This window comes from Limulus polyphemus, unplaced genomic scaffold (assembly GCF_000517525.1).
Source record: "Limulus polyphemus unplaced genomic scaffold, Limulus_polyphemus-2.1.2 Scaffold1865, whole genome shotgun sequence".
Lineage (NCBI taxonomy): Eukaryota > Metazoa > Arthropoda > Merostomata > Xiphosura > Limulidae > Limulus > Limulus polyphemus.
In genome coordinates, this window is record NW_013667475.1 from 211,427 (window position 1) to 218,141 (window position 6,715).

Genomic DNA, 6,715 nt, shown 5'->3' on the forward strand with positions numbered 1-6,715 from the left:
ACCAGTATAGTGGGGGATGAAGCGCAGAATATATGGCTTGTGTTTCGATCTGGGTCATAAATATATTGGCAAGAACGGGCGAAACAGGATTGCCCATATTTAAACCATCTATTTGAAGGAAATTTTCATTGTTGAAAGTGAAGTTAGTTTTAGTTGTTGTAAATTTTAAGAGAGAAGCACAAAATGTGCTGGAGATGTGAATTAACTTGTTGGGGTCATTAATGTAGAGGTTAAGTGCAATATTGCAAGCTTCATTGGTGAAGAGTGACACGACATCAAAACTAGCCATTAAGGCTTTCGAATTTAGTTGGTCTAGTGTATATTGAAGGCATCTTTAAAAAATGAACCTACAGATGTTACATATGGTGTGAGAGCACAGGCTATGTATTTGCCGAGATTGTAGTTGAATGAATCATAAGTGGACAGTAGGGGGCAGTCCTGTTTGTGTGGTTTAGCAATGCCATAGAGTTGTGGTATGCGTGAATCAGTTTTACGTAGATAAAAATAAAGATCGTCAGTAATTAAATTATCTTTTTTTCATTTGTAATAAAGTTCTGTTTAATTGTTTTTCGTGTGTGTTTGTTGGGTTATTTGGGATGGCTTTAAATTTCTTTTTATCGGAAAGGATGTTGTTCATTTTGTCGATGTATTCTGAATTGTTCATTATTACAGTGGCGTTGCCTTTATCAGAATTTAGAATTTTAATGTTAGTGTTTTTTTCAGATTATAAATGGATTTGATCTCATTACTTGTGAGGTTACTTTTCAGTTTACGGGATTGGTTGACTATATTAAAGTCTTGTTCGAGAATTCTTTAAAAACGTTATTTAAAATACAGTTTTTGGGAACTTCGGGAAACCACATATTGTTGTAGTTACCTGTGATAAAAGTCTGTTGGTTGATGTCATGGATTTCTTATTTCTGTAGTTGGAGGATATTTGAGGTAGAGGTGGTATTTTGTTCTTATATATAGTGGGTCACTAGTCTTCTGGCTAGATCTTCTAGGCATGGAGCTGTTTTGTGGTTGACGGCAAAGTTCAGGCCTTTGTTTAGAAGTTAGTTAGTTTCTGTTTACTTTTTGGTAACTAAATATCTGTGCTACTTAGAAGTTATTACATAATCTGAAGATCTGTGACTGAGCTGATGTAACATTTTTTAGAAGTTGTAGATAAAGTTTAATTTATACTTTAAAACTGATTTTGTCCAGAAAACTAGATGAGATGAAATCTATTTATTCGGGAAATATTTTTCTCCAGATTTTATAAATTCGGTAGAATTCAAGAACAATATCATGTTAAAAAAAATTAAAATTTTTTTCGTCGTCACAAAAGTGAAGTTGTTGTAAATTTGATGTGGGTGTGAAATGTTGGAATAAGAAGTAATTGTTATTTGATCTGTTTAAAATGTGAATGTAAGAATTTTATTTTCTGAATAACATATAACGTTACAAATAAACATTTTATAGTAGCATATCAAGAGTAAAAACTAAATGTTCTCTTCTAAACTTCAGATATTTTTATATTTACATAAGAAAGTCCAATATTAAATTATTAAAAGTACCAAAATTATGATGAGGTGTGAAGACTTCTTATTTTTCTCTTTCTAGTGATGATTTTTATAAACTGAATGAAAAAAAAAGAGACAAATAAGACATTATGATAAGGTTTAGAACGTTTAGATGTGTTCTTTGTTTATAAATACGTTAAGTTAAAGTGGACAAAACCTCATTTTCTGTTTGTTAAGAGCAACTCTGACCGAAATGTAATAAAAAATAATCACAGTTTTTTGTATGATGTTTCTTTAGATAACCCCATTTCAGAAGTAATAACAAATACTTCATTGAAAAATTATGAATAAACTTAGGATTAATTTATTGTATTTGTGTTATTTCTTTAATAACTAAGAAATGGGCATCAAACTTCATTTCAAATCACGAGAAGCCTTTCAAAATTTTTTTTTACCGACAGCGTATTGAACAGTTAGCAAATCCCTTAGAAATAATGTGCAAGAAATAACACAAATACAATAAATTAATCCTAAGTTGGACAGTTAGTAAATCCCTTAGAAATAATGTGCAAGAAATAACACAAATACAATAAATTAATCCTAAGTTGGACAGTTAGCAAATCCCTTAGAAATAACGCGCTACGTTTTACATTAGTCAGGTGTCATGTGTTTAACCAGCCTCTATCAAGGTTTGTTATTGTATTGATGACTTGTATGTTGTTGTTTTTTTGAAATCTTGAATTGTCAATTATTAAGATGTACAGAATTATTTTCCTGTACGATATAAAAGCTATTTTGACTATTTATATGTTGTTATTAGTGTTACTTGACGTTTCCATACCAGAAAATGAGTTTTAAAACTGTTTTAATTTTCAATGAATAAATAAATCAAAAACAGGTTTTACTCCACGTTCACATTTATTTACTGCACGCCCTGGGGGCAAAACCTGTTCATTATCTATTGATTCGATGTTTCTCACCCGTGTTATAACCTTAAAGAATACATGTTTTATTTTTGTGTAATGCTTTACATTCAACATAATGTAGTTTCTGTTGAAACAATAAATTATGCATTGATAAAATATGTAAAATTGAGTAAAAAAAAGACGTAAACATTACTCAACAGTCCATTAATTCTGATTACTACAGAAAGTTGATTAATATTGCACCTTGCCAATTTAATCTAGTTATATCATAAAAGTTGTTGTTCATACAATTTGATAATATAAACAGCGTCTCAACTACTACGTTTACCAGCCAGTCTGTTAGTGTCTACCGAAGGGCCTCGTTGGCACTGGATATGACAGATACAGTATGATTGACATATTGTTGTGTACCCTTCTTTGCTTTCACTCACAATTTCTTAGAATCACCTAATGATAATAATGACAGTCGAGAAATAAATAAATGTAAAGATGACATTTATATATATAAGCGATAAAAATCATCATCGAAAGGAAGAATAACATTAATTACGAATTAACATTAAAAAGGATCCACATCACACCAAACATGCTCGCCCTTTTGAACCGTGGGGGCGTTATAATGTTTCGATCAATCCCACTATTCGTTGGTAAAAGAGTAGCCCAAAAGTTGGCGGTGGGTGGTGATGACTAGCTCCCTCTAGTCTTACACTGCTAAATTAGGGACGGCTAGCCCAGATAGCCCTCGTGTAGCTTTGCGCAAAATCTATAACAAACAAACAAAATCGTTTAAAGGAGGACTAACATAACAATAATAAGTAACACCGTTTGAAGGAAGACTAACATAATAATAACATGGAACACATTATGAAGGAAGACTAACACAATAACACTGAACACCGTTTGAAGGAAGACTAACAAGATAGAACTTGAAAAATCGTCAGCTAGACTAGCCAAAATGAAATTTTGGATAGAACGTGATAAATCATCAGCTAGACTAGCCAAAAGGAAATATTAGGACATAACTTGATAAGTCAACAGCTAGATAATGTTATAATACATTAATGTTTATGTGTTTAAGGAACTCTAGTGATGTTATAGAACATTGACTTATTCAACTAGAGTTCCTTAAACACATCGTCAATGTACTATAACACCACTACAGTCCTTAAACACATCTGAATAAGTCAATGTACTATAACACCGCTAGAGTTCCTTAAACACATCAGAATAAGTCAATGTACTATAACACCACTACAGTTCCTTAAACACATCTGAATAAGGTGTTATAGTACATTGACTTATTCAGATGTGTTTAAGGAACTCTAGTGGTGTTATAGTACATTGACTTATTCTGATGTGTTATTCCTTTCTTAGTGATTGACAAATAAGTTAAACATCTTATATATATAGGATGTTTTGTTTGTACGTACGAGAGACAAGGCAAATTTCACGAGCTAGTTCCCGCCAGTTCCTCGCAGGGAATGCAGCTATCTCGTGAGAATTACCCGGGAACCGGTGGAACATGTATGCAGATGCAGCCAAGAGAAGCTGTATAAAATTCGATAGTTTACACAATGACATCAATGCCTTGTAAAGCTTTTGAATACACACTAACGCGTGCTGTAGTATAACGAAATAAACCGAAACCAATACTATATACAAACAGGTTAGCACAGAAATAAAAAAAATCACCAGTAATCCGTTTTGCTAGGACCCTAAAATGGTTACTGCGTTTCACGTCAATATTAAGTTGTTGTTTTGTTTCCCACAAGCATCTTATTTTTTTAAAAAAAATGGTGTATTTCGTGGAACTTCTTTACGTAACTCGTGTATTGATAGTTGACTTGAATTATCAGTAATGTTAAACAGCATTAATGATAACGTAAATACAGCTTGTATACAGCTCACCTTCTATTACTGAACAAATTGCACTGGAATAAATTTGAAAAGTTTTCCGCACTCAACTGATTTGAAAAACTGTTTTGATCAGTTAGTACATAATTGTTAAATCAGTAAAATACCGTTGTTGCTAAGTAACTTGACAACAATGTTTTTAAATGAATGTTAAACCTGATGTATTTCAAGGAAGCCATTTCTCAATTGTTAAATCAGAACGATCGCATCGTTTCTAGTTGTTAAGTGAAAATCGAGCCTGATATTTTTCGATCATGATTATGTTTAAAAGGCTAAAAAAATTAGACCTACATCGGGCAGAGTTGAAGATGTTATTACTGACGTGTGTCACCTTCTTTAATGGTTATTTTCTCAAAGTTATTATCTTTAACTGAGATACTTATCCAAGTTTAGGTTGAAATATTGATCTAAATCGATGTTTTTCTTTGAAGAACAAGTTGTCTTTAAGTACTATATTGCCCGGATGTTAGTTTAGAGGTAGGTGTTTTTGGTTTTGGATAACTCCATAGAACTTCATCAACTAGTTGGAAACCACGAGATTCCTTTATTTTCTGGAAATAAATCAATTTTTATTGTATAGTTTTCTAAAGAACCTATTTCAGCGTTCTCTACTTAGTGCCACATATATTTAATATGTAGTTACATTTTAAGAAAACATAAGCTCATTGTCGCCATTTTGTATTCAGTAGGTAGCTTGATGACGTAGTTTGAACGGACAAATTCACAATTTACAGGTTGTAAGATTGTTAAATATTTCAGAGAGTCCAAAATACTTGGTAGCGTGATAAAGTTACAAATACTTAGTAAGTTAAAAGTAGTGGTTTATCACGAGGTGAAGTTAACATACTTAGTGTGAAGTAACGGTACATTATGAAGCTCATGCTAAGTTTCAATGTCCTAAGTCTTAAACAATATAGTAAGTAGAAAAATAAAACACAAGTAAATCAATATGTTATGGTTTGTGTTTGTTAATTTACAGTATTACTTCGAAAGTTGGTGAATGGTTTTTTTGGACGAAGAAATAAAGTTTTATTTACATATATTATTTGTTGGTTATGCAAAATGTCATATAAAGTTACTAGTTTTTTTCATTGCAACGTAACGATGTCTCTCAGTACCATTTTAGTGTCTGGTGCTCATCAAAGAACAATATGCATTATTTAATGTTGTATTAGTTATCTCAAGAACTTGGGGGACTTTTGAAGGGGAATTTCCTCTCTTCATTATGTTCGAAATTTTCGATTGACGTTTAGTCAACACCACGCTTTTAAAAGGTCAAAGGTTATATATAATGTCCCATGTGTGAAAGAGTTAAGAGAACTTTAGTAATTAATAATCACAAGAATAAAAACTCGGACTTACAGCTTTTATAAAACCCATTTCATATAACAAATACATTAGGTTTTCAAATACATCTACTATTCACTAAAAATATATTTTAAATAGAAATAGGTTACTACTTCTGGGAAAAAATTGAGCCTACCCAATTCCTTTCTCCAATCTTGATTAACCTTTTAATTCTCACTCAAAAACTAAGATTCTTATCCCATCTGCAAGATACTTTCATTTTTAGAATGACGTCACTTCCAGGTTCAGAGACTTCCGTTCGTGTTTGGTAGGAATGGCTGGAAAACATTGTTGGATGCTTTTCGTTGTTCTAGTAGTAGCTTATACTAGTATGTAAGTGAAGAAGACGGAAGACGTTATTTTGAAGGTACAAATACATATTGTAAATAAGCCCTATTGACTCAAAATAGTAGAAATAGTAAAAAAGAAGAAATGAATACATTGTGGTTGAAAAGTAAGGGATAGTTGCATAGGTATAGACACCATTTCTGAATTTAATCGTTGAACATGTAATATTTTCTAAATTGAAATAACTATCCTTACCTTTAAAACTACACAAAGAAACTGTTACAGTTCTAGGGAACTACGTCACGAAAGTCTTGTTGGTTAAACCACAAGAAGCAAGTTTATATAGCTTCTACTCTGAGACACTGAACCTAAAAGAGGATATCCGAGAATTCGTAATACGAGAAGCAAAGCTCCATCCAGCAAGAACTGTGTAGAACTGAAACGTTTTCCATCTAAAACAAGTTATTGCACGCTACTCATAAGTCAGGGAATCCTATAGAACTGAAACGTTTTCCATCTAAAACAAGTTGTTGCACGCTACTCATAAGTTAGGGAATCCTATAGAACTGAAACGTTTTCCATCTAAAACAAGTTATTGCACGCTACTCATAAGTCAGGGAATCCTATAGAACTGAAACGTTTTCCATCTAAAACAAGTTATTGCACGCTACTCATAAGTCAGGGAATCCTATAGAACTGAAACGTTTTCCATCTAAAACAAGTTATTGCACGCTA